This window comes from Vanessa tameamea, chromosome 4 (assembly GCF_037043105.1).
Source record: "Vanessa tameamea isolate UH-Manoa-2023 chromosome 4, ilVanTame1 primary haplotype, whole genome shotgun sequence".
Classification (NCBI taxonomy): domain Eukaryota; kingdom Metazoa; phylum Arthropoda; class Insecta; order Lepidoptera; family Nymphalidae; genus Vanessa; species Vanessa tameamea.
Window position 1 is genome coordinate 13,891,602 of NC_087312.1, and position 22,383 is coordinate 13,913,984.

The 22,383-nt window shown below is 32.7% G+C and overlaps 1 protein-coding gene across 1 annotated transcript in view; it reads left to right on the top strand.

Annotated features, from left to right (window-relative positions):
- The first annotated feature begins 88 nt into the window (after positions 1 to 88).
- Positions 89 to 22,383, top strand: part of Side-ii (sidestep II) — a 394,183-nt gene continuing 371,888 nt past the window's right edge. Inside the window, exon 1 of the mRNA XM_026633535.2 lies at positions 89 to 369. The gene's annotated coding sequence lies outside the window, so the exon portion shown is untranslated. The remainder of the gene's footprint in view (positions 370 to 22,383) is intronic.

Sequence of the window (22,383 nt, forward strand, 5' to 3'; positions counted from 1 at the left end):
CTTGGCGCTGGCGTCTAACAATTCTGCCAACCCGATGCTGAACAGTCGAGGAGGCTTGCGCGGCGCGGGCCTCAGTAGTCGCCGCGGTATCGTGGCGGGTGGACGTGTCCTGCCTTCGCGTTACGCGTCCCGAGTGATTAGTGTTCACGAAATCACCGCTTACGTGCGGGGTGCTGTGCTAGTGGATTAAGATATTGTGTATCGTGAGCCTGTGCTTTAGAATCCTTTCTACGATCATATCGAGATAACTGCTAATATTTTGATTTCATATAACTTTTTTGGTGTCACAGTTTTGGATTATTAAAACTAGCGTTTGTAAGAATGTGAATTACATTCCGCAGAGGAGGGCTACGGTATCATCGAAAATTAGTAAGTTCCAATAACATGTATATTACACGACGTATTAGTTTAACAAATCATAAATCAAATATATCATTGATATAAATAAACATATAGTATCTTATCAGCTATAACATAACGCCTACCAAAATGCAATTATACCATAATTGTTGCCCCACACCGGGCGCCATATATTGAAAATAATTAAAGTGTTTTCCTTATGTAATTTACATTTTGAATGTACAATAAATGTACTAAATTAACGTTATTTTGAGTTGGGTCCAATTTTCTCTAATAATGTAATGTAGGTATTTAGGCAATTTATTAGAAGGGCGAGTTCCATAGCATCCCTTAGGCTGCCCACGTTTTCTACAAAGTTATTTAGGTTCGGATTCAGTTTATATTGGAATGCAGAACACGTAAAACGTGTAACAATGTTTTAATATTATTATCATAATATTCGAATCTCGTCATATATTGCTTTAGTAAAATTCCTATGCATTATAATAAAGTTTTTGGTGATTTTCATAAATTTCTTAGAATATTATTTTATTCATTTGGTTTAACAGGTACAAACAATAATAGTACCTACTAGTAATATTACAAAAAACAAAATATAAATGCCTTATCATACAAATATTTAATACATGCTACCATATTATATATTATCGTATCGATATCAAACGACGTTATAAAAATTACTTTTCCAATCTTCTTATTATATGACAGAATGTTGTATTAAAAATAAATTCGTAAATGTTCAAGATTAGCCAATCAAGGTACCTCGTGCCTCGTTGATTACTTTTAAATCTGACTAAAAGTTGTCGGATGTCGATAATTTCGCTATTGATACCTTCCCGGGATCGAAACTTATACCTTGCGACCTCAAAGACGTTGGAAATGCTCCTCAAAGTTCAGTTATGAGAAAAGTACGTTCGCCTTCCAAACAATTTATTGTTTCGTCGGGAAGATCTATTTAAAACTTAGTTAATATAACAGTTTTACGGCACTTTGTTTTTTAAAGTTTGGGAAGCACTAGATAGAATACAAAATTCCTATCGAATAATAGTTTTTTTATTTAAGTGCAAATGTAATTAAACCGCCACTCAGCTATTTCTAATTAAATGTTTTTCTCTAACATACAGTTTACTTTTCTTAAACTATGTATGCTCTAGTTACGAACTATTTTATATGAAACTGTTATGCTTTATCGTCTAAACTTTAATTAATAATAAAGTTAGTAACGTATCAGTTTCCCTTAAGTAAAAGTTTAATCAACTTGAACTGAACTGTACATGAAATTATAATCCTTAAAAACTAAACGTTACTAACACTTTCTCATGTTACAAAGGCTTCGTATGATCGGTGTAGGTATTAAAAAACATTCAATACGATTATTTACATCCACTAGTACAAATTATGCAAAGCATTCGAATTTGTTGTAAATAAAATCTAGTCTAAATTAAACAAATAACTTATCTATATTACTGGAAATAAAATAACCGGCTCTTCAAATTTATGGACTTTAAAATAGCGTGTAACGTGTAAACGTATCAATATTACAAACACGGCTAATATTGTGTGTTCGTATTTTTGAAAAATATGTTATTCTTGATATATGAGGGCTTGAATAGTTGTCAATTAAGAATGCCTACTCAGAAATATTTTGCAAATTATGCATCGGATTCGAAAGCCTCCATTGGCTATAAAAATTGTGTATCGAAATAAGATTAAAAATAAAATAAAACGAGTCATCAAAAGAATATGTAAACAAAAAAAAAAAAGAAAAATAAAATCACATTTGAAAGGCAATTCGAATTCATGTTATATTTTTTTTTGATTTCTAAAATTTGTGAAATAAAATGATAATTGTATTACGTTTCGTGCGACTCATTATTGCCAAACTATGTTCTCCGGTCGACTTCAATCAGCAAAACCACAAACATGTTACAGCTTTATTATAATTGTAATCCTTACCGTGATTTTGAATTCGAAAATTAGTTTGTTCGATAGATCGAAATAGCTGTACCGTAAAAAGGCCAGACAGACACACGGGCCTTTGTTAAAAAAAAAACCACGAAAAATAAGCCGCTGATGAATTCCAGTTAAAAAATATAATAAGTAGGGAAATATTATCAAAAAACTGAAAACGAAAATATAAAATCATAAGGTGGTTTTTTTAAAGTATCTTGATCTCGTTCCAACAATACTAGAGTTTCTAGAGTGATTAATTATTTTTTATCTATTTACTCTGTGTGTCTTTGTGTAAACCAGCCTGCATAGGTATCACCCACTCATAATATACTCTATTTTAAGACTAGTGAATGTTTTGCAATTAGGTTCTTACCTCTATATACCCGTTTACATGGAATTATTCTATTTATATAATATTCGCTTAAACACATTACAACAAGAAATAATTCCCTTAGTCAATCTTTATATGAACGGGTATCATAACCCGTTCTCTCTCGAACAGCCAACCAGAAAAGTCTGTAAGTCTAGCAACACAGGCTAAATATTCACGATTAGGCCTGAAACTTGCGACCGTGGATATATCATATAATTGTAATGCACAGCACCAAATCAATAGTTGTTAAGCTAATATTTGAAAATAAAATCAATGGATCGATACGTTTGATCACGATACATTCAAGAATTCACTAGTTTTTTTACTCCCTTCCCTACTTTATTCTTAAATGAAAACCATGATAAGGACACAGTTACATACATAAAAAGCAAATCTTAACCTTTCAGTCATGATCCTAGGACTCAAAGTAGAGCACACAAACTCATATAATTAATATCTCATATAATTAATATCTGTACTTCGAAGACTTAATTGTAAAGAGCCTAGTTTCTAGTCGGCTCCAGTCTCTCGACTCCACAAATTAACCTTACCCTACGTTTAATTTAATCTCTTAATATGATACAAAAAGCGCTTGTAAGAGCTTACTTAAATAAAGTAAATTTTGTTCAATTTTCACGAGTTCTTTCAGGTGATGAAGTACTTTAGGTAAGTTAGACACTAATTAAACTTTTCACTCTAATCCTAATTCTCCTGAATAAGCATGAATTCGTTTTAAAGTTATGCTTTATACACGCTGTAATATTTTATGTTATACGGAGATAATGTTTGCGCTAATAGCAGCTAAATAGAGACTAGTTCATTTGATTTTAGTTTTGTATTAGTTAACAAATTGCTGCTTCAGTAGCCATAAATATTAAATAAACACCGTCCGCGTTTTAGCACAAATTAATCTCCAAGGGTACGATATAACTGATGTTTTTTACTCGACCGCAACAATGCACAAGTTCTGTTTATTCATAAACGCGAGTAAATTATTAGCCGCAAAGCAACTGTTTGTATACTGTAGACATTGATAGAGGCAGTACGTATGTGTACATGCAAATGTCGTATGAAAAAAAGCCTGCAAATATACGTATAAAGTAACATCAAATTTGTATGTCTCTAAGACTATAATGGAAACTGACTATATTCTGTCGTAGACTCGTCCCGTTACTTAACTCAATCGTTTGTTTTTATGTACGTCACTAGTTGTGTATTTAGAGCGATTATAGCAAGCTGGTTAAAACTGTCATTAGTTAAGATGATATCATTAGAAGATAATTGTTACTAGGGCAGCGAACAAGACAAATAATAATGATGGGAAAAGTCCAAACTTTCTTTATCCTTTTTTTATTTATTGTATGCGGTTTACATACAAAAACTTTATTACACAAATAATATTTAACTATATATAATTTGAATATTACTTTAACTTAAAAACAGGCACAGCATTTTAAAGTACATAGACATTTTGAATGTTCAATTGAAGGTATTTTTAGTACATAGGCGTTGTCTAAAAGATAATAGAAGAAAATTTTAAAGTAGATTCAAAGTGACACTAAAGGTTTTCCATATCACGATAAATGCGAACGATTTCGTTGCAGTTTATCAAAATTTTATTTAAAGGCGAGGTTTGTCCAAATTTATTTCGTCTTATATAATTTTCCATTTTAACAATATTTATATTGTAACTAAGCACGATCATTTAAAACAATTCATACATGAAAGAACTATAGTAAAAGACGACTTTAACAATTTTTATTTGAAACGTCATTGGTACATATGACGTTTTACGCCAGCGTAGGAATTAGCCCTCACATGCCAATACAACCATGGAATTGGATTAGAAATTGGTGTATTCCTTGTGATTGTAATTACATTGATTCATCAACCTTCATGCTACAATACACATGGGATGGAATTGCGTAATTATTCTAGACTTTACCAAGACTAATTGTGTCAAATGCCTTTTCTTATAATGATTTAACATATTTATTATTACTTTTTAAAAGAAGAGCCGAACTGGGTGGTTAGGATACGTGAATCTTAACCCGAGATTGCGGGTTGAAAACGGAGTACGTACTAAATTTTCAGGTGTATAATTTGTGTTTATAATTCATTCTCGTATTCGACGGTGAAGGCCAACATAGTGTGGATGAAACTCGAAATAAAATAACGCGTTGGAATATGCCCCAAACCTTATCCTCAAAAGGAAATTACGCCTTAGCCCAGCAGTGAGATATTGTGATGTGTCAAGTTTTAAAAGCTCATATGGTAATCATCAAATTATTAAAATTTATAACATGGCGTTCCACGTTATTATAAAAAGTAAAACATTTGGCTTGTTTAAAAGGGAAAATGTATATAAAGACCCACTGATAAGGTACATCTTATTCCCTGAAGAATGATGAGCACTTATTCCCACGCACCGCTAGCTATTGCTAGCTGAATATATGCAACATTGACTTTGATTTTTTATTTATAACGTTCCTGAAATAAACTGTTTATTATAAACATCGTAATAAAAATTATGGTCGTTCAGTCTGGTCAAATCTAGTTTAGTCAAATAATACACGCGATTTTTAGGGTGTTAGTACTTGGACAATTCGTTTTACTATAATTGAACGCAGATGTAAAAGTTTGTTCTGCAATTAAAATTTAAATTACTTTAAATAACTGTTTTACGAAATAATTTAGAGGTTTGGCTATAATTAAAGTTTTTTGTTTTGTTTGTGTTTACGCAATACGCACTGTGGACCTTAGAATAAAGGGCGCTCTGTAAGTGACGTTCGTTTCATTCTGGTTTTAGATATAATTGTGTTTTAGTATAAAATATTATAACAATAATAGTGTAATTAGGCAAAAAAAAAGTAAAATAATAATTATTTTATGTTATTATAAACGTTTATATACATTAATTTAATCGTTATTAAAATAAAAAATAATGTTTGTACGTTTGTCCTCCATGTAATCTTGAACTATTTATTCGAATGTCATTAAAATCTGTTCTTTTAAATGATCATTGAAAATATTGCTTTTGAGCATACCTCATCCATCCGACTTACATGACTGTTCTACCATGTAGCACGAAAAAGTATACGATTGGCGATCAAGAAGCTAACAAGCATGCTCTTTTTGTCGACAAAGCATGCTATTTGTTTGCTTAGAGTTCGCTTGACACTACAAACTATTCTCTGTAATTTTACTAAAATACTCGTAACATTTTCTACCATTTCTAACATGTTTTCTATACAGCTGGTGCGAATGTAACTTGTTAAAACTTGTTCATGAGAACTTTTAATTGGAATTATGGGAATCGACCGTGTGTCGTGTGTTACGAATATTGATTGTGAAATTGGAAAGTTATGTCGAAGTTTTTAATAAGCAAACGAAATTGAGCAATCGTTACGTTAAATCAGAGTATTACTTTGAAATTTCTATAAATATTTATAGTACTTTACCAGCGGGGATATGACTTTTCGTAGGCTCGTCTGCGTCACCACCAACACTAATGTATTTTATCGCCAAACATGTTATATATAAAACGCAGTATTGTTGTATTCTGGTTTAAAGTATAAACGGGTTCTCTGCTCTTATTACATTTACATTTTTATAATTATTTACTATTCTTTAATTTAATAATTACGTCAGAGGCGTGGATACATGAGCAAAGAGTTACAAGGTATTTTCGAATATCATTGAAGTTAATACGATCAGACAGACCACATCCATCAATATAAAAATGAATGAAATTTTGGAAGATGGACGTACACGTGGGGAGGCAAGTAGGCTTATCTATAGAAGTTAAATCGTCAATGCGACATCAACCATTATATTCCTTGTGTCTGCGATTATACAAGTCCACTTACCCTTTACACAGGTTCAGAGTACGAACTATTGCTGTTTGACAATGGAATACTTAGAGTGGATGGTATCCACCCAGACGGCAGACAGCCACTTGTATTTCAAAAGAGTAATTTCTGAGTTTCTTGCCAGTTCTTCTCGGTGGAATCTACATTCCCAACCAGTCACAGCTTTACGTTTAATACAACTCTGTAAAATGACACTTAAAATATCTTGTAAAAGCTAACTCGAATAAAGTAGATTTTGATTTTGATTTTGACTTGGCGGTAGACGAAGCTAAGTTGTTAAGGCATACGAAACAATGTAGAATATCTAGCAGAATATTAGTGATAAAACTGAGCTAATAATAAAATATACTCTTGTTTACGTATGTGATATTTAAAAAAAAAAAAAAACCGTTTCTACTAAAAATGTTCTATAAATCTGACAGAGCTTTCTAAAGAGAAGAAGAGCTGTGATCTCAGTGTATTCATTTTGTAAGGGACAAAACAGAATTTTACATCGCTAATGTGATACCAACCTTAGAAACTAACACTGACTTACTCATTATTCCGACCGAAATACAACAACAATACCGTGGGGTATTGTTGTTTAGCGGTGATATGGTACCTACCGAGACGGGTTTGCTTTAAATCCCACCAACACGTAGAAGTTAGTTATCGCGAAGAATAAAGTATACCAAAAAACGAGATAATTTGAGCTTAGTTTTGAATTAGCGCCACAAAAATGCAAAATTTTTGTGGGTAAAAGTATTTTATTTAACTCTTCAAAGCATAAAGGAGTGATTAATTTTTATATTTCTAAAGATAACGCCTCGCGTGGAGCCTTCATAAAGCGTAATAATGAAGACGAACTATGAGATATATACTTAAAATTATACTCTAACGTCTTTTGATAGCTTATAAAATATTTTTACGTTTTATCTCGAACAGTTTTTTTTGCGAGTTTTTACTAAACTACCGCTTTAATCAGTTTCATCTTTTTGTATAATTTTGTGAACTAAATTTTTAATTTCCACTCAAATGTTTAAGCTAAAATATCGCACTCAGTTTAGTCCGTAATTACAATAACTAGTTTACTATTTCCGCGACTCATGATGCGAAGAGTGAGTGCATTAAGATCGAAAAAGAAAAACCGCTTCATTTCGGCAACTATTTTTACTACTTTAATCTTGCAATTAGAGATTCGGCCCTGTACTTTACTTCTCTTTTCCAACTTTTTTATTGTATTTAGTACAGTCAGTTTTTCATTTAAACTTATTCCATTATACATCTCATGTTAAAATAATGTTAAAAATAAGAATTTTAATCTTTGCATTGGTAATAAATAAAATGTATTAGTACATGTCGAATATCTTATGAATATTAATTTACATATCACGTAACTTGTTTATATCCTAACTAATATAATTTCGATATTTTAAATTGAATACATACTTAGATTGTTGGAAGAAGTTACAAAATCACTAACTAGGGTACGCTTAACTTTGCGTTTGAAACAAATACTAAAAATCGTCCACATGGAAGGCGAAATGAGAATTTCCACGTAAGAAACGTTAAACATTTGAGCTCTCCCAAGTAATCTGTCGAGAGAGGAGACAATGCCTCGGTATGATTTATGCAGGGCGCCGCCACGCTAATTATCGCTAAACATCCCTCACCGTTACGCTCGTTTCTACCCTCTTTTACACCGTAAACTGTCAAAATGCAAGCGATCACATTTTTACGGGTCAAAGTTTTCGTATTAGAAATTTGTGTAAATGTTATTACGAAGCAAATTTATAAAGCGTTAATCATGTTTATAAACATTATACATTATCAGCCTGTGAATTTCCCACGAAGGTTTGGAGCATATTCCACCACGCTGCTCCAATGCGGGTTTGTGGAATACACATGTGGCAGAATTTCGTTGAAATTAGACACATGCAGGTTTCCTCACGGTGTTTTCCTTCACCGCCGAGCACGAGATGAATTATAAACACAAATTAAGTACATGAAAATTCAGTGGTGCCTGCCTGGGTTTGAACCCGAAATCATCGGTTAAGATGCACGCGTTCTAACCACTGGGCCATCTCGGCTCTATTACACAACCATATGAAAATCCGTTCGGTATTTTTGAGTTCATCACGTTCAGACAGACATTGCAGGGATCTGTGTTGATTATACGTCATTATAGTTTTAAATCTAATGTGTATTTGAGTTATCTTTTGAAAATATGGCCCAGTGGACAAAATACGTGAAACTAAACTGAAGATTTTGGGTTGAGATCATCACAAAATTTTTCATTTACTTAATTTGTATTGACGTTGGATATTCATATTCAATACAGGGTTCGCGTGACGTCATCTGTCATTGCAACTCGGCGAGTTAGTCCGAGTGGCTTATCAGTCGCGATTGGATGAATGATGCGCCGGAGAGGTCGCCGCCTCACGTTAGAACCGTCAGTTAGCTTTCAGCCTATTACGAATACTGTATGTATGCGTATCTCATAAATCAAATTTCACCTTACTCGTTCTGTTTCTCATTATTCAAATAAATTTTATTCAAGTAAAATTCACAATGAAGCGTTTTTGAATCGTCGATATTTATTCGGCCTCCAGCGAGAAGAAACATCAAGTAACTCGCATAGTTGCTCTTAACAAATAAACAGATTTACAATGCTGTTTTTTTACAATAATTAGTGTTGTGTGATGGAACCCGAGCCTAAATTCAGGCGTTTTTTTTCTAAAAAGTATTCTTTAATGAATAATAAGATTTATATATTAATTTAGTCTGTACTTGTATTAATAGTATGTATATCAGCTTTAATGGAATATTTTTGTATATTCTTCTGTATAAACGTTATTATCATAAATATGTTGTGAAGCAGACGTTAATACTCCTATTTCTTTAAATTTTTTGCGTAACGATGTCCTATGGTGTCCTATTATTGTACTTGTTCTTATTGTTCTGTGCTCCTTCTTTGTGTAAAATTGTGCACTAATATACTATTGCGTATGCACCGTATGACTTTGCTTAAATCTTTCGATAAGCACATGTTTAGGTATTATATAATATCACATCCTTTAATATAGAATATAATATTTACACACGTTTGTCACGTCAATAGACTCAATTTAAAGCTGTTGAAACTGCGAAGTTCAGATACTCACATAGAATATATACAATATATAAATATATATTTAATATCTCAGAAGCGTTTTGCATGTCCTTGTACAAGTTTTAATATGTATTTATTTACATATTTTTTGAGTTAAGCATCATCATCATCCTCCTCCCCTTATTCCAATTTTACTTGGGGTCGGCACAGCATGTCTTCTTCTTCTATACTTCTCTGTCGGACGTCATCTTACAAGCATTACAAAATAAAAAATCATAATAGTCTTTATTCAAATAGGCTCATAAAAGCACTTTTGAATCATGTTACAGTATCGAATTAAATTTAAATCTACCACTGGTAGTGTAGATTCTAATGAGAAGAACCGGCAAGAAACTCAGAAGTTACTCCTTTCCACCATTTTCATTACAGAGTATATCAGTAAAGGACAAATATTATTTTTATATATCCTGCCTAGAAGTTAATAAATACTAAGTCCGAGCTTTTTATCTTTCATATAATCTTGTATTGAGTATATGGCTTATTTATCAAAGTTTTTTTTTTATATAAGATTATACTTTTTAATAGGCCAAGTTAAAGTAGCTTTGGAATCTTATTATAGAAACGAATACCGTGAAAATAAAATCGTCTCATTTAATATAGATTTGTATTGCATTTTGATGTTTCAGCCATTTATAAATAAATATTTATTCGATTTGAAAATGTATTAACTTGTAATATTGGCTTCATAAGGAACGAAGGTGATCAATCTTTTAGAGAGTCACTGTCAGCCGATGTATCATTCCTTGTATTCCCAGAGTTGAAAATTGTATTTCCGTTCCATGAATGAACGTCGTATTTACTTGAAAATCTTTAAACATATAATTAAGGGGAACTTGTGCTCGCAATTCTTGTCCTCCTAAAGGGCTCAACCCGTTTTGATGAAATATGTCCTGAATTTTTTCGTTTTTCGAAAAAAGTTTTTCGTTATAATTCAACAGCGCTAGGTGGCGCTATTGACATCACGATCGGTGTAATCTATTGATGCGAGATTACTCTTGCACTTGCCTAGATACTTCAATAACTAAGACATAATTATATGCTTGGCGAGTGTATCTAAATTAAGTTATTTGCGATAACTGTTCTGGATTTTGTATGTGATGAGTGTTTAATATATAACATTTTAAAGAAGTGCTTGAAGTGAGTACGGTAATAATTAACCACGAGTGTTAATTGGTTCAATTACATAGAACTTATGTTTGAAAGCGTAATAATACGTGCTTAAAACAATTCAATACTTATGTAATAAAATATTAAAATGATTGATAATCAAATTCAATTTAGGACTTTATTAAAATAGTATTCATTTATTTTTTATTTATATCGGATTTTTAATTATGCAAAAAACATAAAACTTTGAACTTGATCTATGTATTATTAACGTAACTTAAATATATGACACGCGTGAATAACAAAATTATCGATATATAACCTTATCATTATAGAAATAAAAACAAAAATATTAAACAATACTCTATTATAAAAAGCAAGAAAAATTGTATAAAGGTGACAAGATTGATATGTGTGCGCCTTTATAGAATATAAAGGCTATTTGTTACTCGTAAGATTCTATAAGCCGTATCTTCAACAAAATCTAAGTACTTGTTTTGAGTTCTTTTCATTACATTTTTTCACGAAATTTCCTAAGGCATGGTTATGGTTTTACCTTGGGCATTAGCCGGTCTAAGGTAATCAAGATTGTCGCTACTCTAACGACAGGATTAAGGTTTAACACGAGGAAATTACATTTTTAACACAACATTCATTGTCAGGGCTATTTCATATAAACAATTCCTTACAACAATTATAAGAATTAAAAATTTTAATTTTTTTTTTGTCAAATAACAAAATATATCTCTAAATAACAAAATAGTTGGTAATATTTTTATGAAATAAAGATCTCGTATCAATATTAATGGCGAGAGTATTATAGGATCGTAACATTTTCATTGTTTTATACTTCCGAGTAAAATTCTAAACGCTAAAGGAAGGGTTGATGGATGCTTGTGATTCTACCACAACAGGACGACTGAAACCTTCAAAATAAAATTTTGCACATAGATTATAATCTAGAATAGAAAATAGGGTACATTTTATCAATAATCACACACGCACCCTCTGAGACGTGGGCGTATCCGCAGGCGAAAACTAGTGATACTATAAAGAGGTAAGAATGGCTACGTGTCAGGTGTGAGTACGCAAATACTCCGGTACACCAGAAAACAAATCAAAGACGTGTGTATATATATCAATATTTCGTTTTTTTAGGCCTTGCAAGCCCTTCTGGGTAGGTACTCATTGGGTATTCTGCCGTCAAACACCAATACTTAGTATTGGTACTATAGGTGATTGAACCAGTATAACTCCAAGCACAAGAGATCTTAATTTCCAATGTCGGTGGCGCATGGTAAGGAATGGTTAAGATTTCTATCAGCGCATGGAAATGTATATGAGCGATCATGACCGCTTAACATCAGGTGATCCCTTTACCCGTCCGCCTAAGCATTGCGTAAAAAAAGAAAAACATCACTTTCCTTACTCCGTGACGCTCTTGAAATTGCAGTAACAATATACATTAAAAAGATTATTTTGTAGACAATCTATCTGTGTAAATTCGAAACAGTTGATTTGCAGGCTAACGAATGAACTAGCAAGGAATCCATTTGAATAATAACACAGAACATTTTGAGAAAGTAAATTTCGTTAATATTAGATGATCTATTACGTAAGTATGAACAATCTCGAGACTCACCGCAGAACACATCCGTAACGTAGCTCTGATAATTATAGCATTTAAAGGATCCCTGCACCACAATAGCGCCGTGTAAGTCGGTTTTACAACAATTCATGAGTGATGCAAGGGAGTTATTATAATATAGAATGTACTGCTGAAATAATGTTGTTATTACAGATTATAAAACAAAAGGTAGATGGAGCGCGCGGTACATTATAGTAACAAAAGTGAATACAAATTCTCGGTAGTCGATAATTAAAAATTAAAGTGACACTATTGACATACTAACAAAAAAACATACTTCGTTTCGCACTACCGGGAATTTGAATACGCTTTTAATTTTCCATTTATTGCTTCACTATGTAGTTCCTCGTGCTCCAACTGCGATGAATTAAGTTTATCAGCATCATATTAAATGTTATGAACGTTAGAATTGTTTTGATTTTAGAATATATCTTGAAATGGAATATAAGTCATTTAACATCATCTAAAACTGATGTTTCTCTCTAAGTTAGTTGCGGATGCCATCGCTCACCCAAGACGTCGAAGCCACGAGCGTCGATGTATCATAGTTCGTTACAAACTATCCATACACAACTCTTTATAGTATACGAGCACTAACCGCCGTGACTTCGACCATTTAAGTTAAAATATTATGTAATAATGTGGCTTCAGCGTGACACTTTCGTCTACTCCCATAAATGTATCAAACTATTACTTATTCAATTTAGACTTTGGCGACTTAATTCATCCATTTTATATTATATTTGGGTTCAGCCTTAATCATTGTCGGGTTAACGAGCTGACTGACGAATCGACAGCAGCGTCGGGGCAAATAACTTATCTGTTTTCGGACTCATCTAGAACACTTAAGATACTAACTACTAGCCCATGAAGAGTAATCCACCTGGCTACATTAACAAAACAGCAACGTTTAAAAAATATATCATCAAAAATATTTTCATTTGAATTATAAATGTGCTAAGTTTCAAATCGATACGATAATTAGAAGTATGTTAAAATATTAATCCTAAATTAGTATACAGACTTGACCTTGAAACTTATAAGAACTAATTATTATTTCAAATTTATGGTATTAGTTACGATGACTAAGACTATATAAGAACGTAAATTATATGACCTAGATCTTATAGCAACCGTGTTCAGTACATAGGACAAGGTGTGCCTCTCAAATTCCAATTGTGGACTAGAAGTGGGCAGAAGTTCATATTAATGAACAATTGAAAACATTTGTAAAATACAAGTTTTCATAATTATGTATGTATAAACATTTGAACTTGACCCTGTTTGGATCGTATTAACCGGGTCAGGTGCTCGCGTTACGGGAACTTTTTTTACTTTAACTATCTCTGAGAACACAATACTCTATGATGAATAAAAAATAAAAACAAATTTAATAAAATAAATCCAGCCAAACGCGAATCTGATTCAAAAACTCCAAACGTAAACCAACATTGGGTTTGTCTTTTTACTATTTGTAAATTATTTTCAATTTACTAGTCTATTAGACACAGACCTATTAAATATATACATACATATAAACTTGGTGGTAGGTTAGGTACCACCCACCTATCATATATTCTACTGCCAAAGTAAAACTTAGTATTTTTGTATCCCAGTGTAACTACAGGCACAAGGGACATGTCGTCTTAGTTCTATGGACAATTACTTACCATCACTGAACCTCAATTACCAATAGGTGGGCCATAAATTCGCCATTTTCTTTTTAATTTTGTTCATGATACATTTATTTCGAGTCTCACATATACACACACACATATACACAAGCAATGTATACAATATAGTCCAAGTATGAACACGCAAACGCCGTCCGCCAGCACGCAGTAACAAACCCTACAAATCCACATACAAGCAAATTGATGTATCGCTAATGTTCTCTAAAGAAATATTAAAGTGGTGTTGAAGCTTTTTTCGTAACGCTAACGGTAAGTAATTAATTAAATGCTAAGTAAAACAATATAAAATGCTTAGATTTAATAATTTAATACATGGCGTACACGATTACTTAAGGAGAATAACGCTTAGTCAACTCGCCGTTAACTTATGACTCTAAGTGACAAGCGTCAGAGAGCTCATTAAATATATTGAACGGGTGACAGGACCCATCTCAATTTTTTTTTGTTTTACTGTACGCTTTCACATATATGTTTTCTTTATTTAAGATCAAATTTGCATCAAATAACATGCAAACATTCAACAAGAAGTTTTTTTTAATATATAATTGACACAAACGGGAAACACAAAAAATTAATAACTCGACGGAAGAGAACCGTATCTATTGTTGCTCTTTTCTGCTAATTAAATAACATGTAGGTATTTTCATTATAAAAATCAATGATTAAATATATATATACATATATATGTATATATTATGGAAAGTCGTTTGCCGTAAAGGAAATTTAATATAAGATATTCTACTTAAGTCAATTTATGGGCTAACTTTGTACCCTAGACCCTAGAGTTGCCAAGATAGATAGGCACCGTATTCTGCATCCGTTTCGTTTATGACTTGCGGCATACCCAACCGCGGCGTAATATTCGTATTGGTAGAGTAACATTAATTAATGGTGTTTTGAGATAGTTTTCGCTTGCTCGGCCATTAACGACGTACGTTACCAACCTTTTCCTGTTTGTATGAAAGGTCTTAACCACAATTTTAATATAACAGGCTTATTAAAATATGAACGTATCTGTTTATTTAAAGTTTAAACCTAGTAGTACTTAAGTAGCTTTTGAGTTTGATTGATTAGGTAAGTTGATTTTAACGTTATTTAAAGGATACTATACTATGGTTTCTGGGCTTAATTTGGTCTGGCCTAGCTGTCAACTGGCAATTAATAGCATTTGAAACTAACTTTTATAATATATCTAGTTTTCTCCTGTGGCTTTGCTCGCATGTGAGGGTTGGGGTCGTGGTGCAGGTGTTAGGTAACAAATCCATCCCCAGGGAACCCTTCATTTTCCGAGATAAAAGGCAACATATGTGCTATTACAGGCTGTAATAAATCTCACTGCCAAAAATAATTCATGATTGACTAAAAAATATACATACATCTAAACGTTCGTAATTATAATTAGTAAGAAAACTGCTGTATCGATCTGAATTGGAGTCAATAGCATAATTCCAAAGACTATCAGCAAGACAAATTAAACTTACACGAATAGACGTAAACATCTATTATGAAATATCATATAGATAATTGCCAACAGCAAAAATCCTGTGTGTGAATATTTATCTCTTTTACCTTTTAAGTCAACTAACTAAAATTAGTTTAATAAACTCGTGCAATAAAATAATAAATTCTTATGTAACAGGATTTAATGAAGTTCCATGAGAATGTTGATTCTACCGCGACGAACAGGCAAGTAAATTGAAGTCACTCTTATTCTCAAATGAAGATACATAGTCAAACTACCTACATATATAGAATTAAATTTAATCTTTTTAGTAAATGAACGACTACTGATTCCCCTTTTTTTCATTAATTTATATTCTAATATTGACTAATGAGCCTTTTTATTAATGTTTCTTTTTTTTAATTGGCAAAGTTAAAATGATCTGCAGAGTTTTACTATAAAAACGAATACTACCAAGGAAAGATGTGTCTACTTTGCGGAGTTGGAAGCTTGGAGTTACAAGTTTACTTTTACTTTCCTTTTTTATACAATTAGTGCTTATTCTATCAAAGTTTCATAGTTATTTTCAGTACGTAATACGTTCATCTATGTAACAATGCCAGATGATATTAAAGATTGTGGTAATATTGATACATTCAAAAATATATTTAAAAAACATATACGTTCCTAGTATAACAGAGAAATCTCGTTTTCATTATGAGTAATTATTATTTTTTTTCTATTTTTAATTGCTTCCTTGTTTTGTAAAATCAAATTTACATCTTGATTAACTTTATTTTCACAGAATCAGAGATTAAAAATTAATTAATATATTTGTAAAGTTTGTAATTGCAAATGAAACATTTATTTTTATTAGACATCAATTCTTTAAGCCTACTTAATTTTATTGGTTTTGTTTTTATATGGTTTTAAGCATATTATGATATAATTGTGATAAACCACTTTAATAAGAACGTCCTTGTTCTTGAAGCCTTGAGTTCTTCAATTATAAATAGACAGTTTTGTAGAATTAAAATATATCTAGCGTTACCCTTTAGGATAGGATGATATATTTATTACTTTAGTAATAAGTATAATAAATTTAGTTTAGTAATTATATTATATTATAAAATTTTTGATATATTTACTAATAAGTATATCATCCTTTACGTACTTTAATTAAATGTGTCATTTATTTGAAGTTGGTTCAGTGGGTTTTTGATCAAGATTCAATAGACTTTTGCGGCCGTCTACCTGATAGTTTATTACTGGTGTTATTGTTTGATGTCAAAAAAGTAACGTAACAACCAGCAAATGTCCCATTGTTGGGACTTATTCATATCAAAGAGAAGTTATTTAAGTTTACTCTATTTCGCTGCTTTAGTGTAAGCTATGAGAACAAGTTGAGTTTCACACGTTCTTTCTACTGAGCCATCCCCCATATATGCGGTTATATCTCGTTTAATATGCTCTAGTTTGTTGGTTGGAAGTGTGCATGCTCCCGTGCCTCGCCTTAACTTTTTTGGTCGTGTTACATTTTTCTTTTCTTATTATGAGACATTATTACATTCTTCCTAATTTTTATGAGTGTGAGGAAATCGAGAGTGCATTTATGTTTGCGCAAACACTTGTGCACTGTAGTAGTACCGTGGCCAAAATTGGTCACCACTTACCACGACTAAAACCGTATCCGTATCTAACAATATCCATTGCTTGAGAAGAGATGATTAATTACATATCTCTGGTGATGGAAACCATACGGCATAAATAAATCACAGTATTGTAACAATAAGTAGGGAGCTGATACTGATGTACACGTGTCATGCTAAGTACCCAAAGATAAATTATCCAAATAAGCTTCTACGGCAAAATTGGTCCCATTAATATAACACAGGTCGCTATTAAAACCCGAAACAGGATGGGTGGGCCTGCGTATAAGGTGGCCCTCTTAAGAGCATTGTTACAACAATGTACTTTAGTTCTTCGTACATCATACCAAAAAACCTACATAATTCTACACAACGCAATCCTTGGCCCGAAAATCTGAAAAGCGAGTAAAGCAAAGCTTCATAATTATGATGAAAGTTGGATAAGCCGGCTTTATCATGTTATAACACTATGTTTATGTTTAATTTTGTTTGTATATTTAATCAGTTGGTTATTTGTCTCGGCTCTGTTATTACATATGAGATTCGTTTATTTTATTTTTAAGACAAGTTTAGAGTATAATTACAAGGATATTTTAAATGTATTTCTACATAGTCACGTTAATGGAATACATTAATTGCTTTGCTAAAATATGATAATGAAAATGCTAATTCAAATCAACCCACTTGATGGTAGGGCTATTTGCAAGTCCGGGTAGCTACCCTCCACTCATCATATATAATAAAGACAAACGGCAATACTTAGGATTGTGTCCAGTTTAAAGTATGAGTGACCCAGTGTAACTAGAGGCACAAGAGACATAACATCTTAACTCCCAAGATTGGTGGCGTATTGAAGATGTAAGGGATGGTTAATATATTTCGCAACACTAAAATCTATGGGCATTGCAAACAACTTACCATAGGTGGTTAAATTGCTCACATTTAAAACAAAATAAAAATTATAATATTTTTATAATTCCGAAATAATTTAGTATACGTGAACTTAACCAAACTCCGAATTAGGCCACGGCGGTCATTTTCAAAGGGAGACCAACTTACTGAGCAGGAATAGATAAGTTTGCGCGCAAACACAAGCGCACTCTAATCATTTATTAACATAATCCTATACGATCAGAATCATCAGCGACATTACGTGCTATCCGAAGAAAGTGACCTCACTTTCTTCAGATAGCACGTAAGGTGTTACCTGACCTAGGTTACCTGACGAAATACCCAATAACTTTTAGCCTCAAGCTATCCATAGAGGCATCACTACTTCTGGTGGACCAATTGGTAAACTACCCATCTTTATTCTCGTGGTAAAAAAGTTACAAATAATGACCTGGTTTTGTTAACAAAGCAGTGTTATTAAGTTTCGAACAAAATACCCGAGCAGTGAATAAACTATGGGCCTCCACAAATGCATTCTGCTGAAACCACTTTATGGGCGATTTGTATAAGACAAGATCAGATAGCCGGGGTCAAGAGACTCGATAAACACGTTATAAACTTACATGACTTAATGGTCCTTAAGACGAAAGCGATAAGGTTCATAATCTGATATTTTTTTCATTTTCTCACGTGTAATGCTTTTATTTATATCTCAGATGGATACGTGCGTCGAATAAAGGGGGCGTTTGCGATTTTGTGAACAATCAAAATAAATTAGACGTTATTTACTGAGAACGTACTGCTTTATTTACTTGTGCGCTTCAGTTGGTCTTTTTGTTTTTTTCGGTTTCGTTTTATTTTTTGGTGGTGGTAGTTGGTGCAGACTGGATTGAAGCGGTACCAGTATAACTTCAATTACTATCGGGGTAGATGCCCACATAAGATAAATTATGTAAAAATTGTGTTCTTACTTTAAAAAAAAGTAAAGTCCAACTATTGAGCTTTAAGGACTCCTCTTCTTTTGAGGTTTGGAGCTAATACCCAATACGCCACTTGAATTTGGGTGGACACATAATATTATTATACTTCACTTGCTTTTCTCATAATGTTTTTTTTTACAGTTAAGTAAGAGCTAAAGCTCAGTATATTTAGTTTGGGTTTATACATACCTTTAAATAAAACACTTATAGTTCTAAAAATTAAAATAGCAAATAAAGATTTTAAACACCATTCTGTAAATATATCGTGGTACTCTACTTGGTGGTAGCGCTTTGTGCAAGCCCGTCTGGGTAGGTACCACCCACTCATCGGATATTCTACCGCCAAACAGTACTCTGTACTCTATATTGTTGTGTTCCGGTTTGAAGTATGAGTGAACCAATGTAACTACAGGCACAAGGGACGTAACATCTTAGTTCCCAAGGTTGGTGGCGCATTGGCGATGAAAGGAATGAAATATAAGAAAATATATAGTAAAATATTTTTTACAGCGCCATTGTCTATGGGCGGTGGTGGATACTAACCAACAGGTGGCCCATATGTCCGTCCGGCAACCTATACCATAAAAAATATATATATAAATAGAGAAACGAATAGACTAAGACGCAGTTCAAGTTAAACTGGTACAAATTTTCGAAGACGATAATTATAATTGTATGACGGTAGGAATAGTTTAAATTATTAAAGAATATATTTAGATTACCATCGTACATGAAGTTGGAAACTTGCAAAGTGTTGGAGAGTTCTTGTAAAGTCGACGCGCTCATTACAGAACAGATAGGCTCTTGAGATAACTTGTGAACGGCACTTCGTCCAGGAAATGTAACTAATTTAACCTAAAATATAATAAATGTACAATAAGAACTATAAAGAATTATATTATTCCTGAAGTATTACATGTTTTTAACGAGGAACATATTTTATTTATTTATTTAATCCAACTACTTAGCTTAGTGTTAATATTTACAATAAATACATATAACAATTATTTTACATAGAAAATGTAACTCTAAGTTATTAAAAATATAATGTAATTTAACTAAAGCAATGCTAAGCAACTCATTACCCTCCGTACTAGGTGAACTGTATGACGGTATTTTGAGCGTGTGAGAGTAAGAACATTGGTACATTAGTATACAATCATGCTTCTTCTGCGATTTTGCGACAGGGATTCTCTTTAGGCTGCTGCTGTTGTTAAATAAGAAATTTCTTCGAAAATAAAACACGCTAATAGTTCTTTAGCTCGTAGTAACGTTTGAATTCGGAACATTCAGATCTACAGCTTTATAATTTAGCCATTGGACCAACGAGATGGTATATTTTAATACATTCGAGACAGGCAATATGAGTGAATGACGTTTAATAAGTCACGAGAAATGTATACCGATGAATCTCTATGGCTCAATGCTGTTGCGAAACTTTGAAATTCAATCGATCTCCCTGAGTTGTGAGCTGACCTTTGCTCGAAGTCGCTCTCCCAATAGACGTCTCCCACCCAATCCCATTTTAGACGTGGAGCGCAGTATCTTGTATTTTTTAATTAATAATATTCAATTTGAACAAAACGCTAATTGCCAATTTCAATAACATCTCATAACGCTGATAGCCGTGTCACTGGTCTCATTATTGGTATAAACTTGTCCGCTGGTGTTAAAACTCCGGAAATTATATTCTCATTAAAACCGTCCTTTGAAGTTTTTCAACAATAACACGAGCCACTGGCTCCGCACAACTTTTAATTAATGACACTTCGTGACCCGCTGTCGCGGATTGTCGCGCTTCACTTATCACGATAACGTGATGCGTGACGTGATATTTGTATTTTAATTCTTCCTGCGTTTGGCCCAGTGGCCCGCTAATGAGGCATAGAAGCCGAGGCCTTGTGTTCATACCCCGAGTCGGGTCATTAAAAAGTTGGTAGATTTTTATTACAATAAATATGAGTTCAGTTCAGTCTTGAAACATGTCAAGTCACTTGAATTTCCGTACTCGATACGGATTGGAGTGACTGTTGGATCGTTTTCATATATGTCTCCGATGTCCTGTATTTTGCTTCACGTGTGGCTGAAAGATCTGGTCCCCCGTTCTCATCGCTTTTGAGTACAGCATTGTGAGATTATCTTAGCTACTGTCCACCTCAGAGCCACTTGAAACAGGACAGTCGATATCCTGTACCAACTGATGTCTCCAGCTGTTCAATGCCAAGATTAAGATTAGAATTATTCCAATTTCACTGAAATTATTAATTATTGAGGATATGTTCCGAAAAGATAAAGGTTTCCATTGCTACGTCGCGTAAAAATTAACTGTAGCACGGTTTCATGATTGTTATAATAAAAAAGCGCAACCATGACATGATATTTATATATAAATTATATAATATCATTTATTAGCAAAATGAATAGTGAATGCCCATGTAACCGGATTAGTAAGCGTGAAGACAAATAATCCAAATTTACCTTCAAATTAATTTAATTTTACATTATAAAGCGTTTGTATATTTATTGGACTAAAAATAAATTATAAAACAAATTCGCGATCCACCGATGTGTTAGTCTGAATTGCTATAAAATTTAATCAAGTATACACCGGCAACCCCAATTTGTTCAGCGATGTTGCGTATTGTTCACGCTAAACAATAGTTCTTTCAAAAGTGTTCCTTTATTAATTAAAAGTTAAGTTTTGAAAGGATTTTTTCAACCGACAACTGTGTTAGTTTATTTGTAATGTTGCAGTTTTTAATAAAAGTTAGCAGCAACTTTGTTGACGCAAAAATGTCTAGAAAGAAATTCCATTGATAATAGTCGTTTTTACATATATTTCTGTTATGACTGGTTATATTTTTAATCTTCTCTGCGCAAGGGACATAAATCGTTTGATAGATTTTGATTTAATACAATTTTAGCTATACCCCAGTTGGTCATATATCTTGAAGTATGTTTTTGTATTCGAATTTATTATTCACTTATGATAAGGTTGTGTGTTAATCTGTTGTTATTATTTTTATAATATTGCTAGGCGGACGGGCAAGTGGGCCACCTTACGGTAACTGACCTTAGACGTTGACATTGCCAATGTGCCACTAACAGTGGTAACTAAGATGATAAGTTATACTGGCTCTCTCACCTTTTAAATCGGAATATAACAATACTAAGTATTACTGTTTGGCTGTGTATTCTGATTTGGTAAAATCTCCACAAAAGTCTTGCAAAGCTCTACCGCCAAGCGATATTGTTTTTATTATG